The sequence below is a fragment of the Bufo gargarizans genome, chromosome 6, assembly GCF_014858855.1.
Source record: "Bufo gargarizans isolate SCDJY-AF-19 chromosome 6, ASM1485885v1, whole genome shotgun sequence".
Lineage (NCBI taxonomy): Eukaryota > Metazoa > Chordata > Amphibia > Anura > Bufonidae > Bufo > Bufo gargarizans.
The window spans coordinates 168344263-168362691 of record NC_058085.1 but is presented as its reverse complement, the minus strand read 5'-3'; positions in this window follow the sequence as shown (position 1 = coordinate 168362691).

Below are 18429 nucleotides of genomic sequence, written 5' to 3'. Positions count from 1 at the left end.
CAAAAACCGTATGGCATTCCTTTCCTTCTGCGCCCCGCCGTGTGCCCGTACAGTGGTTTACGACCACATATGGGGTGTTTCTGTAAACTACAGAATTAGGGCCATGAATAATGAGTTTTGTTTGGCTGTTAACCCTTTCTTTGTAACTGGAAAAAAAATATTAAAATGGAAAATCTGCCAAAAAAGTGAAATTTGGAAATTGTATCTCTATTTTCCATTAAATCTTGTGCAACACCTAAAGGGTTAAAAATGTATGTAAAATCAGTTTTTAATACCTTGAGGGGTGTAGTTTCTTAGATGGGGTCACTTTTATGGAGTTTCTACTCTAGGGGTGCATCAGGGGGCTTCAAATGGGACATGGTGTCAAAAAACCAGTCCAGCAAAATATGACTTCCAAAAACCAAACGGCGCACCTTTCACTCTACGCCCCGCTGTGTGGCCATACAGTAGTTTACGGCCACATATGGGGTGTTTATGTAAACGGCAGAGTCAGGGCAATAAAGATACAGTCTTGTTTGGCTGTTAACCCTTGCTTTGTTAGTGGAAAAAATGGGTTAAAATGGAAAATAAGGCAAAAAAATGAAATTTTCAAATTTCATCCCCATTTGCCAATAACTCTTGTGCAACACCTAAAGGGTTAACGACGTATGTAAAATCAGTTTTGAATACCTTGAGGGGTGTAGTTTCTTAGATGGGGTCACTTTTATGGAGTTTCTACTCTAGGGGTGCATCAGGGGGCTTCAAATGGGACATGGTGTAAATAAACCAGTCCATAAAAATCAGCCTTTCAAAAACCAAACGGCGCACCTTTCACTGTACTCCCTGCTGTGTGGCCGTACAGTAGTTTACGGCCACATATTGGGTGTTTCTGTAAACGGCAGAGTCAGGGCAATAAAGATACAGTCTTGTTTGGCTGTTAACCCTTGCTTTGTTAGTGGAAAAAATGGGTGAAAATGGAAAAATAAACAAAAAAATGAAATTCTCAAATTTCATCCCCATTTGCCAATAACTCTTGTGCAACACCTAAAGGGTTAACGACGTATGTAAAATCAGTTTTGAATACCTTGAGGGGTGTAGTTTCTTAGATGGGGTCATTTTTGGGAGTTTTCTATTATCTAAGCCTCACAATATGACTTCAAACCTGAACTGGTCCATAAAAAGTGGGATTTTGAAGATTTCTGAAAATTTTCAAAATTTGCTTCTAAACTTCTAAGCCTTGTAACATCCCTAAAAAATAAAATATCATTCCCAAAATGCTACAAACATGAAGTAGACATATGGGGAATGTCAAATCATCACAATTTTTGGGGGTATTACTATGTATTACAGAAGTAGAGAAACTGAAACTTTGAAATTTGCAAATTTTTGAGATTTTTGGGTAAATTAGGTATTATTTTGTGCAAAAAAAAATAATTTTTTTGACTTCATTTTACCAGTGTCATGAAGTACAATATGTGACGAAAAAACAATCTCAGAACGGCCTGGATAAGTCAAAGCGTTTTAAAGTTATCAGCACTTAAAGTGACACTGGTCAGATTTGCAAAAAATGGCCTGGTCCTAAGGTGTAAAAAGGCTGTGTCCCTAAGGGGTTAAAAAGTGAAAGTTTGATTTATGATTATTATTCTGTCCCATTACTTTTGATTCCTTAACAAGTGGGAAGCACATATCCAAACTGTTGTAATTCCTATACTGTTCACCTGATTTAGATGTAAATACCCTCATATTAAAACTGACAGTCTGCAGTTAAAGCACATCTTGTTAGTTTCATTTCAAACCCTTTGTGGTGGTGTATAGAGTCACAAATGTTAGAATTGTGTCGATGTCCCATTATTTATGGACCTGACTGTATTAAATTTGAATTTCACATGTGCAGATCTGTAAAATAATGAATTGTGCCAATTTTTTTAAAAACCCAGAACGTTATGGCTGTATTTCTAGCTTAAATTGCACACTGACTTAATTCAGATGTTGGATATTGCCAAAAAAGTGAGTTTTTTTTTTTTTTTACTAAACGAATATGAAAGCTGTATATAACCATTGAATTTCCCTCGTGGTGATGCTGCAAGGGCTGTAAAATTGGGTATTTTGACAAAAAAGTGTTTTTTTTTAAACCCAGAAAATTATGGCTGTATTTCTAGCTTAAATTGCACACTGACTAATCCTGCAAATGCAACAGATGTTGTATATTGGCAAAAAAGGGTGCAGTATTTCAAGCTTGGATTTGAATGTCACAAAAGATCAGATGCAGCTGGTGCACTGAGCTTGCATAAAATGGCCGCCGCCCACCTAACTAACAGGTGGATAAAATGTATTTTTTTTCTGTCATTGGGATCAGGACAGGGTAAAAAGATTGTGCCCTGCACCCACACAACTAAATGTATGTAGATTGCTGAGTTAGATTCCAGTTCTGAACAAAGATTCTGTCCAATTCTCTCCCTGAAATCACCAGCAGCATCCTCTCCCTACACTAGTAACAGCAGAGTGACGTGCAACGCTACGTGACTCCAGCTTATATAGATGCTGGGTCACATGCTGCACTGGCCAATCACAGCCATGCCATTAGTAGGCATGGCTGTGATGGCTTCGAAGGTCAGACAGTTAAACGCTTGTTGATTAGCTGCTCTGCAGCCTTTAAAAAAGAGCTAAGAAATCACCAAACACCGAACCCGAACTTTTACTAAAATGGTCAGGTCTGGGGTCCAAAAATCCTAAAGTTTGGTACGAACCCGAACTTTACAGTTTGGGTTCGCTCAACCCTAATAAGGACTAATCCCTCATTCTGATATGATAAAATCTGATACTCTAAGCCAATATATTTTGATCAAAACACATCTGTTTCTGCCTACCTGCGCCACGTATGCCGTTGGGCTAGGGTTAATCTTCTGTAGCTCTGTGTGTGGACCTATTTGACTAATGTGTTAATTTTCCCAGGTATATATGTGTGATCTGTCCCTGGTTGTGCAACAAATTCTGTTTGGGTCTGTTCGGATTCTGTCTGCTTGATTTGTGTTCTGTCTGTGTCTGAATTATGACCTAGTAACATCTGCCATTTCACTGTATCTGTTCCGTGGATTAGTAAGCATTCTGTTTGTCTGACCTTGTCTGCCAGCCTTTTCTTCACTTGGTTCTGTCTATGTGCAATGTCAGTGCCTCTAATGCTTTTCACTTGAATCTCTGTGCCCTGTAAGTCAGCTGCTAACTATATTGGGACTATTTCAAGCAGTGGTGGCCTAGTAGTGGCCTGTAGTGAAGACCAGATCTCTGTATAGATGCGAAAGGATGAAAACCAGGGGACTGCCAATACAATGCCCTCAGGATTAGCCCAACATTAAACCAATTAGTTGGCAAAGTAGTTCCTTTACCACTGTCAGTAACACAGGGTAATGAAATGTGAGTGTTTTTTTGCTGTTATATGTTGCTATACAACAAAAAAGTCTCAAAATGGAAAATCTGCACACACATTTTTTTTTTTTTATGTAACCCCTAATTTGATAGAATTTTTGTGGAACATCTAATGGGCTAACAAAGTTTCTAAAGTCAGTTTTGAATAATTTTAGGGGTGTAGTTTCTAAAATGAGTTTTCTATTATGTCAGGTGGTTTCTATTATGAGAGTCCCTCAAAATCACTATAGACATGAAATGATCGTTTAAAAGTTGTTTTTGGAAATTTGATTGAAAAATCAAAAATTACTTATAAATTTATAATGCTTCTAAAGTCCTAAACCAGTAAAATAATTAAAATATAATGCCAATATAAAGTAGACAAATGGTAAATTTGAATTATTAACTATATTGAGAGGTATTGCTATCTGTCTTAAAAGTAGAGGAATACAATTTCGAAAATGTACATTTAAAAAAAAATCTGTAAACCTTAATAAAAACAAAACATAAACTAAGGTAAAACATATTGACCTAAATTTTCCAATGTGTCATGAAAAACCCGAACTTGACCCCGAACCCCTTGAAGTCAATGGGAGCCCGAACTTTGGAGCACTAAAATGGCTCTAAAAATGTAATGGAAAGGGCTAGAGGGCTGAAAATCACAGCAAAATGTGGTTAAGAGAATGGCAAGTGCTCTGCAAACAAATATGCATTGGAAAATTACTTAAAATAACATAAAATACATTCAAATAATAATCTTGATCTAGTAGGAGGAGATCCATATGGAAGAGGAAGTTGAGGAGGCAGTAGATGTGGCGGTGTAATGAAAGCAGCGGTGGAGGAGGAGGTAGCCAACACTAGATATGTCGTGAACATAAAATTTTGCAAATGTTCGCAAACGGGCAAACCGGGCAAACTACCATTGACTTCAATAGGCAGGCAAATTTTAAAACCCACAGGGACTCTTTCTAGCCACAGTAGTGATGGAAAAGGGGACTAACACCTGGACTGTGGCATGCGGGAGGGGGATCCATGGCAAAACTCCCATGGAAAATTACATAGTTGACGCAGAGTTGGGTTATAATCCATAAAGGGCATATATCACCTAACAATCCTAAATTTTTTAGAAAAACATGGTTTAAAATATCCAGTGGGTGTATACGATCAGGTATGATGTTGTATCGATCAGGTAGTGTAATGGTTACGCCCACTTCACAGACATTGACAGACCAAACTCCCCTTTTAATGCACCGCAAACAACCGCAAACAGTCAATTTTCCCAACCGCAAACTCCCCATTTGCACAAGGTTGGATACCAAGCTAGCTATGTCCCGTTGGTGTCATTAAATGTTTCTTCCTCCACCCAGCCACGTACAACACCAAGGGTCCCCGAAAGGTGAATTGTATAGATTTTTCGAACGGGGAGATGGTTAAAAAAACGTTGGCTACCTCCCCTTTGTTTTAATCCACGGTCACTGCGTCTGCGCTGTGCAATTTACTGTCACACCCGATATAAGTGGTATTTTCTTTAGTACTATTCTCATCAGTTTAATCCCTGTTACGTCCCCAATCTGGGGTCCATTTATTGAATTGATTTTTCGAACGGGGAGATGGTTAAAAAAACGCTGGCTCCCTCCCCTTTGTTTGAATCCACGGTCACTGCGTCTGCGCCCTGCAATTTACTGTTACACCCGATATGAGTGGTATTTTCTGTAGTTCTCTTCTCATCAGTTTAATCCCTGTTACGTCCCATATAAAGGATTGCCTTTTGTGAAAAAAAATTTAGGCCGGGTGCCTTCGACTGCCTTCACAGTGACAGACCAAACTCTGATACATCAAACTGAATTGATTTTAGGAATCGGGAGATGGAAAAAGTCTGCTACCTGTCGGTCGAGTCGTTCTCTAAGACTGGATCCCGAAGGGCTGTGGCGATGTGTAGGACTGAAAAAGCTCTGCATGTCCTCCATCAACAACACATCTGTAAAGCGTCCTGTCCTTGCCGCCGTGGTCGTGGTAGGAGGAGGATTACTGTCACCTCTTCCCCAGTTCAATTCCCGTTGTGCTGTAACATCCCCCTTATAAGCTGTGTAAAGCATATTTTTTAGTTTGGTTTTGAACTGCTGCATCCTTTCTGACTTTCGGTAATTTGGTAACATTTCCGCCACTTTCTGCTTATACCGGGGGTCTAGTAGCATGGCCACCCAGTATAGGTCGTTCTCCTTCATCCTTTTTATACGAGAGTCCCTCAACAGACATGACAGCATGAAAGACCCCATTTGCACAAGGTTGGATCCCGTTCCTCCTCCTCACTGATGTCATTGACGGTCTGTACTTCCCCCCAGCCACGTACAACACCACGGGTCCCAGATAGGTGACAACAACGAGCACCCTGGGATGCCTGCTGTGGTTGGTCTTCATCCTCCTCAAAGCCACATTCCTCCTCTGAATCCTCTTCCTCATACTCCTCTTGCAGCGTTGCCGCAGGTCCGGCAAACGATGATGACAAGGCTGTTTCTGGTAGTGATGGTGACCACAACTCTTCCTCTTCCTCTTCACGCTCATCTACAGCCTGATCCAGCACTCTTCGCAGGGCACGCTCCAGGAAGAAAACAAATGGGATGAGGTCGCTAATGGTGCCTTCAGTGCGACTGACTAGGTTTTTCTCCTCCTCAAAAGGACGCATGAGCCTACAGGCATTTCGCATTAGCGTCCAGTAACGTGGCAAAATAATTCCCAGCTCCGCAGAGGCTGTCCTAGCACCCCGGTCATACAAATACTTGTTGACAGCTTTTTCTTGTTGGAGCAGGCGGTCGAACATTAGGAGTGTTAAATTCCAACGTGTCGGTCTGTCGCAAATCAAGTGCCTCACTGGCATGTTGTTTCGGCACTGAATGTCTGAAAAGTGCGCCATGGCCGTGTAGGAATGCCTGAAATGGCCACACACCTTCCTGGCCTGCTTGAGGACGTCCTGTAAGCCTGGGTACTTAGACACAAAGCGTTGTACGATGAGATTCAACACATGTGCCATGCACGGCACATGTGACAACTTGCCCAAATTCAATGCCGCCAACAAATTGCTTCCATTGTCACACACCACTTTGCCAATCTCCAGTTGGTGCGGGGTCAGCCACTGATCCACCTGTGTGTTCAGGGCGGACAGGAGTGCTGGTCCGGTGTGGCTCTCTGCTTTCAGGCAAGTCAACCCCAAGACAGCGTGACACTGTCGTATCCGGGATGTGGAATAGCCCCTGGGGGCTGGGGGGATTCAGTTGATGTGCAGCCAGACGCCGCTGCAGAAGAGGACTCAGCCGAGGAGGTTATCAAAGAGGATGGAGTAGAGGAGGTGGCAGTAGGCCTGCCTGCAAGTCAGTGGCGGTGTCACTAACTCTGCTGCAGAGCCACACATTCCATGCTTGGCAGGCGTCAGCAGGTTGACCCAATGCGCAGTTTACGTGATATACCTACCCTGACCGTGCTTTGCAGACCAGGTATCAGTGATCAGATGGACCCTTGCCCCAACACTGTATGCCAGAGATGCCATGACTTCCTGTTCAATCACTGAGTAGAGGTTTGGGATTGCCTTTTTTGAAAAAAAAATGTGTCCGGGTACCTTCCACTGTGGTGTCCCAATAGCGACAATTTTTTTTAAAGGCCTCAAACTCCACCAGCTGGTATTGTAAAAGTTGGCGGGCTAAGAGTTCCATCAAGCCAGCTGTCAGACGCCGGGCCAGGGGGTGACTCTGTGACATTGGCTTCTTACGCTCAAACATTTCCTTTACAGACACCTGACTGTGGGCAGATGAGATGGAACTGCTGAAGGTGAGAGGCGGAGTGGCGGGTGGTTGAGAGGGGGCAAGGAGGACAGCAGTGGTTGACGTGGCTGAAGATGCTGGACCAGGAGGAGGATGGTTGCTTTGAGTTTGTGTGCTGCTTTTACTCATGTGTTGATCCCATTGGCGTTTGTGACGTGAGATCATGTGCCTTCGCAAAGCAGTTGTACCGAGGTGGGTGTTGGACTTCCCACGACTCAGTTTCTTTTGGCACAGGTTGCAAATGGCATTGCTGTTATCAGAGGCAGACACACAAAAAAAAATGCCACACTGCTGAGCTTTTCAATGACAGCATTCTGGTGGTGGCAACAGCATGCATTGATTGGCATGCTGTCTGGCTGACCCCGGGTGCCGATACATGCTGTCTGACTGTGCCACTAGCTCCTTGTGATGACCTCCCCCTGCTTCCAACTAGTCTCCTCCTTTTCTCTGTCTCCCCTTCAGAACTTTCCCCTCTTCTTCTTCTCTTCGAGCAGGCACCCAAGTGGCATCCACGGACACATGGTCATCATCAACCGCTTCACTTGTATCTGACACCTCAGCAAAGGAAGCAGCAGTGGGTACAACATCATCATCATCACACTGTATGTCCATGTGTGTAATGCTGCCTGACTGAGACATATCCCTGTTATCTACATCCTCTGGCAATAAGGGTTGCGCATCACTAATTTCATACAACTGATGTGTAAATAACTCCTCTGAGGGATCAAGCGGCTGTGGTGGCTGTGGTGGTAGTGGTGGTGGTGGCGGCGGGCGGGAGAGTGGTAACTTGAGAGCAGGTGAACAAAGCTGAGGTGGAGGAGGATGGTGCGTCAAGGTTCTTAGCGGAAGCTGTTGAAGAATGGGTGTCCTGTGTAAGCCAGTCAACTATTTTCTCTGAATTTTTGGGGTTCAGGGTACGCGGCCTTTGAACACTAAGCATTATTCCAGGGCCAGTGGAAATCACAGCACCACAACCACTACAGCCCTTGCGGGGTGGCCTGCCTCTGCCTGTCATTTTTTTTTAGATAAGTGGTACTATGCATGCAAGGTACTGTGCCACCCTATATAAGTGGCGGGCAGTGGGCACAGAACAGTCTGTGTGGGCCTGACACACACTGGCTTGCAACTGGGATTATATCACAGAAAAATAATAAATTGATTTTTTTTTTCTGCAAGGTATTTCTGAGTGACACCCTGTAACGATAGGAGTGGTGGCCTAGCAGCAAGTGGCCACAGTACAGTCTGTGGGCCAGACACACACTGGCTTGCAACTGGGATTATATCACAGAAAAATAATAAATTGAATTTTTTTTTTATCTGCAAGGTATTTCTGAGTGACACCCTGTAACTGTATGAGTGGTGGCCTAGCCAGTGGCCACAGTACAGTCTGTGTGCCAGACACACACTGGCTTGCAACTGCGAATATATCACAGAAAAATAATATATATATTTTTTTCTGCAAGGTATTTGTGAGTGACACCCTGTAACGGTATCAGTGGTGGCCTAGCAGCAAGTGGCCACAGTACAGTCTGTGGGCCAGACACACACTGGCCTGCAACTGGGATTATATCACAGAAAAATAATAGATTTTTTTTTATCTGCAAGGTATTTGTGAGTGACACCCTGTAAGGGTATGAGTGGTGGCCTAGCAGCAAGTGGCCACAGTACAGTCTGTGGACCAGGCACACACTGGCTTGCAACTGGGATTATATCACAGAAAAATAATAAATTGAATTGTTTTATCTGCAAAGTATTTGTGAGTAACACCCTGTAACGGTATGAGTGGTGGCCTAGCCAGTGGCCACAGTACAGTCTGTGGGCCAGACACACACTTTTCTTGCAACTGGGATTATATCACAGAAAAATAATAAATATAATTTTTTTATCTGCAAGGTATTTGTGAGTGACACCCTGTAACGGTATGAGTGGTGGCCTAGCAGCAAGTGGCCACAGTACAGTCTGTGGGCCAGACACACACTGGCTTGCAACTGGGATTATATCACAGAAAAATAATAAATTGATTTTTTTTATCTGCAAGGTATTTGTGAGTGACACCCTGTAACAGTATCATTGGTGTCCTAGCAGCAAGTGGCCACAGTACAGTCTGTGGGCCAGACACACACCGGCTTGCAACTGGGATTATATCACAGAAAAATAATACATTTTTTTTTTTCATCTGCCAGGTATTGTGACACCCTGTATGAATGGTGTGCACACAGTACTGTCTCTGGGCGACGTAGTCACTCACTGGCTTGCAACTGCGATTATATCACAGATAAATAATATAAATTTACTTTTTTTAATCTGCAAGGTATTGTCTGTGACACCCTGTATGGATGGTGTGCACACAGTACTGTCTCTGGGCCACACAGTCACTCACTGGCTTGCAAATGCGATTATATCACAGAAAAATAATATAAATATATATTTTTTTATCTGCAAGGTATTGTCTATGACACCCTGTATGAATGCTGTGCACACAGTACTGTCTGTGACTGAGCCTGCAGCCTCTCACACTGGGCAGCCAGGCAACTGCAATATATATATATATATATATATATATATATATATATATATATATAAAAGCAGACTGATGTACCAGCCCTAAAAAGGGCTTTTTGGGGTGCTGTCAGGACGCTGTCCTTACAGCAGATGAGTTCGAAATTTTTTTTTTTTTTTTAATCAGTACACATATATTGCAGCCTAAAGGCTGCAATATACTTGACTTTAGGAGTAGTAGTGTTTGCGAATTTTGCTCTATATTAGTTTTTTCGAATATTCACTATATTACTATATATTCTTGTTTTAGAATATTACGAATATTAGAAAAAACAAAGTTATAGCAATATAGCGAATATTAGAAAAAAACGGATCTAGAGCAATTTAGCTAATATAGTGCTATGATCTTTTTTTTTATAGTTGTAAATTGAAAAATTTGCAATAAAAATTCTAATCCGAAAATTCGAATTACGAAAATTTGCTTAATACACAATCATTACCTTGCTGATTTTTCGAGTAAAAAAAAAATCGTGAATTTTCGAATATTCGACGAATATTCTAAAAAATATTTGCGAAATATCGCGAATTCGAATATGACCCCTGCCGCTCATCACTAGTAGGCGTGTGAACACATACTACTCCACCATCTCGCACATCCCCATAATGTTAACGATCTAATTGGATATCTTCTCTATCAACTTTCAATGTTCTTTTTTGCACCTACCATGGTGATCATGTGTAACGGGGAATCAGGGTTCCATGCCGGAGAGGTAGCGTGAGAAAGGGATATCACATCGAAGGGAGGTCAATGGTTGAAATGTGATCTAGCAGAAATGTTGGACAAGTTATTGAAGCAGAAGCATCCAAGTAAAGGAGGGAGCGCGTGGCAATTACCCACTCCCGACTCAAGGAGGTAGTGACGATAAATAACAGTAAAAGACTCTTAAGATGCATGAATTTGGAAACGTTAGACAGGAGAGGCCCTGCTGCCGCTTTGTTGACTCTAGATAACTTCTGCCTGATCACACGTGGACGTCCCTGGGACGTCTACAATCCAATCTGATATCTTCTCTATCAACTTCTGATGCTCTTTTACGCGCCTACCATGGTGATTACGGGTAACGGGGAATCAGGGTTCCTTGCCGGAGAGGGAGCGTGAGAAAGGGATATCACATCGAAGGGAGGTCAATGGCTGAAATGTGATTGTGCGGAAATGTGGGACAAGTTGTTAAAGCAGAAAGATTGAATGAAAGGAGGGTGCTCGCGTCAATTAAAGACAAATTTTAGAAATGTAATTCCCTTTCACCTATGCAGAGCAGGGTTTTTTCATCAGCAAAAATGGGTTAATGTCACACATGAATGGAACAGACGATTTTTTAAAATTTCAGTCCCTGTCAACTATGCAGAGCAGGGGTTTATTCACGGCAAAACTGGATTCATGTCACCACCAATTGAACAGACGATTTAAAAAAAATTAGGTCCCTGTCATCTATGCAGAGCAGTGGTTTGTATACGGCAAAAATTTTAAAATGTCACCCAAGAATGTAACAGATGCTTTTGCACCCTGCTCCCTCTTTTGTTGTGCTGGTGCCTCTGTGCAACCACTGCCTATTACTCAAAACTACACACGTCACTCACATGACCTTGATTCCATGTGGGGTCTAGTACCTCATCATCCGTCGCATCATCTTCTACCCACTCTTTACCCCTGCCCTCCTTGTTGGTCTGCAGACTGCAGAAAGCCGCAGCAATTGGCACCTGTGTTTCGTCATCATCAGACATGTGCTGCGGTGTAACAGACATGTGTAACAGACAAATTAGTGAAATGTATTTCCCTGTCCACTAGGTAGAGCAGGGGTATATCAAAGCCCAAAATTTGGGAATGTTACCCAGCAATGTAACAGATGAATTAGTGAAATGTATTTCCCTATCCACTAGGTAGAGCAGGGGTATATCACAGCCAAAAATTGGTGAATTTCACCTGACAGTGTAACAGACGAATTTGTGAAATGTATTTCCCTGTCCACAATGTAGAGCAGGGGTATATCACAGCCAAAAATTTGGGAATGTCACACAACAATGTAAAAGACAAATTAGTAAAATGACAGACCCATCAGTCAGTATGTGTAGGTGTGTGCACAGATACTGATCCACCATGTTGCTGAAATGCTGCCTCCTGCTAAGATGTTCCATATCAGCTGGTGGTGCTGGTTGCTGTGGCATGCGGACAATGCTTTTCCACATTTTGGCCATGCTAACCCTGCCTTGTGAGGTGCTGGCAGTGCCCCAGCTGCATTGGCGACCTCTTCCTCCTCCTCTGCCTTAGCCTTGTGCTTCCACTGTGCCCCCGCTGTCAGGTGGGAATGCGATCAGCAGCACATCTACCAGCCTGCTCTTGTACTTGCGCATGTTACGATAACACTCCAGTGATGGAATTAAAGATGGTACGTTGTCCTTGTAACGGGGATCCAGCAGCGTGGCCACCCAGTAATCAGCACAAGTTAGAATGTGGCCAACTCGGTGGTCATTGCGGAGACACTGCCGCATGTAATCGCTTATGTGTGCTAGGCTGCCCAGAGGCAACAACAAGCTTTCCTCTGTGGGAGGTGTATCGTCTGTGTCCTTTGCATCCCCCCAGTCAAGCACCAGTGATGGCCATGATCTGGTTTAGGTGCCATCCTACTGTGATCACAGTTTCTCCTCCTCCATCTCCTCCTCCTCATCCTCCACAACTGTGCCCTGGCTGGACATTGTCTACCTGGCATATGTTGGTGCAGGAACCCACCCTCGGAGCCACTTATGAATGACTGGCCTGAAACTCATGTAAATGATCCCACTTCCACCTCCTCCTCCTGTGCCACATCCTCTTCCATCATCGCCCGAAGTGTTTTTTTCAAGTTTTCAAGGAGGCATAGTAGTGGGATAGTAACGCTGAGAACGTCGTCATCAGCACTGGCCATGTTGGTGGAGTACTCAAAACATTGGTGATGAAGTGGTGCTGTTCCGCAGAGCGACTCACCCGTGCGTGCTGCAGCTGAAACTCCAATATCGCCTGCTGCTGCTTGCACAGTCTGGCCAGCATGTGCAAGGTGGAGTTCCACCTTGTGGGCACGTCGCATATGAGGCAGTGAACTCGAAGGCTGAAGTTACGCTGCAGTGCTGACAGGCGAGCAGCAGCAGGATGAGAATGCAGGATGAGAATGCCAAAAGCGCGCACAGATAGCTCGCACTTTCTTCAGCAGCTCTGACATATTGGGGTAATTTTTCAGGATTTTCTGCACCACCAAATTCAGCACATGCGCCAGGCAAGGGATGTGCGTCAAACTGGCGAAGCCCAGTGCTGCTACGAGATTTCGCCCATTATCGCACACCACCAGGCCGGGCTTGACGCTCATTGGCACCAACCACTCATTGGTCGGTTGTACTATGCCCGTCCACAGCTCATGCACGGTGTGGGGTTTTTCCCCAAAGAGAAGTTTTAAAACTTCCTGCTGTCATTTACCCCTGGCTGTGCTGAAGTTGGTGGTGAAGGTGTTATGCTGACCGGATGAAGAGGCAGTAGATGATGAGGAAGCAGAGTAGGATAAGGAAGCAACAGGAGGCAAAGAGAAACACCCTGCACCACCTCGGTGGTAGAAGGACATGTGCCAAACTGCTATCCACCTCAGGCCGAGCCGCCACTGCATTTACCTAATGTGCTGTTAGGGAGATATAACGTCCCTGACCGCGCTGACTGGTCCACGTATCCATACTTAGGTGGACCTTCCCATAGATGGCGTTGCACAGTGCACACCTGATTTTGTACCCCACTTGGTTGTGTAGTGAAGGGATGGCTCGCCTGTAAAAGTAGTTGCGGCTATGAATGACGTAATGTGGGACAGACAGTGCGATAGGGCCTTTAAAACTATCCGTCTCCGCCATCTTATTTGTTGCTCTCCTCATTCTTTGCGTTCACCCACCAAACTAACAGATGGTTTATGTCATGCGACAATGTAACCGCCAATAGTCAACAATTAAATTCACTGACAGTAAGGCAGTGCCTGTGTCATAAAGAGGAAACATTTCTTGAGGTCACACAACAGTGTGTCAGGTGAATTTTATACAATTACTTCACGGTCACAAATTTTTTTAATTTGTCAACCAACAATGTAACAGCAGTATTGACTGGTTGTATTGGACTGTCACAAATGTAGCAAAGGCCCCATATCTAGTATCTTGTACCAAATGGGTGTTTTAAAAAAAAAAACTGAATATAACTGCAGCATTTAAAGCTTGTATTGGACTGTCACAAATGCAGCAAAGGCCCCAAATGTAGTATCTACTAGTGTTGATCACGAATATTCGACTTGCGAATTTTTATCACCAATATCGGCACTTCGATAATTCGCAGATATTTAGAATATAGTGATATATATTCATAATTTCAAATATTAAAGATTTTTTTTTTAAATCAGTACACAGGATCCCTCCCTGCTTCTAGCTTGCGGGTCAATGAGAAGGCTGCAATATCTTTGACTTTAGGAGTAGTGTTGATTGCAAATTTTCGTAATGCTAATTTTTCAATTGCCGATTACCGCAACCAAGAAAATAATGACTGGAGATCACAAATTTGCAAATATATAGCGAATATTCACCCAAATATTTGCAAAATATCACGAATTTGAATATTGCCCCTGCCGCTCATCACTAGTATCTAAGAAAAAATTTGTGTTTTTTTAAAACCAGAATATAACTGCAGTATTTAAAGCTTGTATTGGACTGTCACAAATGAAGCAAAGGCCGCAAATTTAGTATCTTGCACAAAATGGGTGTTTTTTTTATGTTTGCAGATTTGCAGTGCAGGCCAGAAAGTTACTTTCTGAGGGGGGGGGGGGGGGAATAGATTTTTTCACCCACAGTGAAATAGATGGATTTAGTGATTCCATATCACTACCAGATTTGCAGTGCAGGACGCAAATGTACTTTTTAGCAAGAAATATATAATTTGTCCCCACAGAATTTAATAGATGGATTTGCTTGGATTGTACCTTACAGAAAAATATGTGAATATGTCACCCCCAGGGTCCCTGAACGCACAGATGGATTCCCTATATTATTTTCCCTTCCCCTCACACATATGCAGTGCAGGTGCACTTAAAAAAATTGGTATATGTTGCCCACTGAACTAAAAGAACAGGGTTAAATTATTGTCCCTGGCACATATGCAGTGCTGGTGCACTGAACTTGCACAAATGGCTGCCACTGCCCACCTAACTGACAGATGGATAAAATGTATTTTTCTGTGTCACTGGGCTCAGGGCAGGGTATAAAAATGTTGCATTGCACCCACACAAAAAATCACTGTAGATCGCAGAGCTAACAACAAGTTCTGATAACAGATAGATTCTTTCCTATTCTCTCCCTCACAGCAGCAGCATCATATCCCTACACTAGTAAGATCAGAGTGATGTGCAGTGCTACGTGACTCCAGCTTATATAGAGGCTGGGTCACATGCTGCACTGGCAAATAACAGCCATGCCATTAATAGGCATGGCTGTGATGGCTTCTAAGGGCACATGAGTTAAACTCTTGTTGATTGGCTGCCATGCAGCCTTTCAAAAAGCACCATTAAATCGCCGAACACCGAACTCAAACTTTTACTGAAAAGTTTGGGTTTGTGTCCGGGGTCCAAAAATCCTAAGTTCGGTACAAACCCGGTTCGCTCAACCCTATCATCAAGTTTAATTACTAGTGATCTACCATATCACCTTCTACTGAGCATAGAAATTATTTGCCATTTAGCAAATTGTTATTAATTATTATACAGTGATTAATGGATAGAAAAATATAGCCCTTCATCAGTTACTGTAATGAAGTATAAAAGCTATTATATTATACAATGCTAGGTGAATTTTCATGCATCATTTGGAAATGTATCATTTCAAACAGTCAGTAGAATGGACAACACTCACATATGGACACTCTTTATCCTAAGTGCACCAGTCAAACCACCAAGTCTCTCAGCCAGGGTGGATACTATCTAAAATTAAACACATGTTCAACAGCATCTTTCGATGGCAAAATTTTTTAGGAGTATACATACCATTAGGGATGAGCGAAGAGAGCTTTGGATCCTAGATCCGAAGTCGCTTCGCTCAAAACTGAAGTCTCATGGAACTTTGATAAATAAGTTCAGGATTTGATATTTTAACTTGAAAACCCTTTTAAAATTTGGTTCTGAAGTCAGTTTCGGATACTGGTCTCAATAAGCCCCTGCGCTGCCCATCCGTCGAAGTTATGTAGAGGTGACGGCCTCTACATAACTTTGGCTTATCCACCGCCGCTTCTAAATCTACTGGCGCGTAGACCATTTTCTACACCTAAAACATGCGTAGAAAATGATGAATAAGACAGGCCTGCCAGCACATCCCTTTTGCCTGCCCAGGTCATGCCCACTTTTTTAGCCTTGGCATGAGCGAAGATTGTGGCGCAAAGGTTTTTGTAATATAGACATATTTATTTTAGTAAATAACTTCCAAAGTCATTCTAGAAAAAAACTCTCCAAATGAAAGTTCAACTTTTTAGATAAATATTATTGACTATTGTAGAGCATATGTGGTAGAATGAGTAACAGTATATGAAAAACTACAGCAAAAGCTTTAATGGTAGCTATGAGAGTATATGAAATAGACACTTTTCTAAGCTCTACCATATCTTACTGCTTTTACAAATCAAGCTAGATATGATTTGGAACCCAAGGGTCCTCTTCCTTAGGTTTTAACACTTTTGAGAAGTAAATCTGCAAGTACTTCATAGTTTCCAACATATAAATAGTAACAGTAATGAAACCGTAATATTCACAAATTATCTCAAAGGATAAACACAAAAATAAACTGCCTACCATAAATAGGGAAGAGACAAAGCAGTACAGATAAGAGAAAAGGAAAACTCATTGAGGGACTTTAAAATCCCAAATCTATCACATAGACAAAAAAAATAAAAATCCTGCATGTCAGTTGTTTTGCTGATTTTTGCTGCAACAGTGACAGAAACAATTGTAATTTACTGTAGTATCAACATTATATTGTTTATACCATATTAAAGCGGTTCTCCAGTGGAAAAAAATTGAATTCCATTTGAAAACCTTTATCCATATATACATTTTACTCCGTCTACCGGTACCCTGGTCCCAAGACGAGACAATCTTGAGTTCTTTGCTTCTTGATACTGCAGCAAACAGCTTTCTTTCCCATCTATATAGAGACAATGGGGCACATTTATTAAGACCAGCGTTTTAGACGCAGGCCTCTCCATAACTTCAGCGCATTCAGCATTCAGTTCTAAATGGCGCTTTTCCTTCACCACCCATGCCATGCCCACAATTTTAGACCTGGTGCGAGAGGGGCAAAGTCGCAGATAGTGGTGTAGCTAACCTTTGCGCATCCATCAGGGCCTTAAATACATCTAATTTAGCTGTATTTCAGTATCGGAAATGACCCCATCATCTATTCACGTAAGCAAATGGGTTTCGCTGTTATGCATAGGGTGGTAATTTACCAAGCCCTGAACTCAAGAATTCTGTCTTTAAAATGTCTCAAAATAGGTCAGTTGCACAAAACATTTGGCATTTTTACACCACTCACTCCATTTTTGAAAAATGGATGGTTCTGTCCAGATTTATCACTGGGGCTTTTTTTATTAAAAGCCGCAAAAAAATTCCATAGTCACTTCAGCAAGGGATGGTGTAGAAAACTGGAATAGCAATTCTAGACAAAAGTGTTAGGTTTAAAGATACCCCAAATTTAACAAACGTGATATTTCATACATTTGGTGAAAAAATGTAGCCTTAAGCAAAACTGACTTTAAATATTACCTTCATGAAAAATTCCCCATATACAGGTCCTTCTAAAAAAATTAGCATATTGTGATAAAGTTCATTATTTTCTGTAATGTACTGATAAACATTAGACTTTCAGATATTTTAGATTCATTACACACCAACTGAAGTAGTTCAAGCCTTTTATTGTTTTAATATTGATGATTTTGGCATACAGCTCATGAAAACCCAAAATTCCTATCTAAAAAAATTAGCATATCATGAAAAGGTTCTCTAAACGAGCTATTAACCTAATCATCTAAATCAACTAATTAACTCTAAACACCTGCAAAAGATTCCTGAGGCTTTTAAAAACTCCCAGCCTGGTTCATTACTCAAAACCGCAATCATGGGTAAGACTGCCGACCTGACTGCTGTCCAGAAGGCTATCATTGACACCCTCAAGCAAGAGGGTAAGACACAGAAAGAAATTTCTGAACGAATAGGCTGTTTCCAGAGTGCTGTATCAAGGCACCTCAGTGGGAAGTCTGTGGGAAGGAAAAAGTGTGGCAGAAAACGCTGCACAACGAGAAGAGGTGACCGGACCCTGAGGAATATTGTGGAGAAGGACCGATTCCAGACCTTGGGGGACCTGCGGAAGCAGTGGACTGAGCCACCGTGTACAGGCGTGTGCAGGAAAGGGGCTACAGGTGCCGCATTCCCCAGGTCAAGCCACTTTTGAACCAGAAACAGCGGCAGAAGCGCCTGACCTGGGCTACAGAGAAGCAGCACTGGACTGTTGCTCATTGTACCAAAGTACTTTTTTCGGATGAAAGCAAATTTTGCATGTCATTCGGAATTCAAGATGCCAGAGTCTGGAGGAAGACTGGGGAGAGGGAAATGCCAAAATGCCTGAAGTCCAGTGTCAAGTACCCACAGTC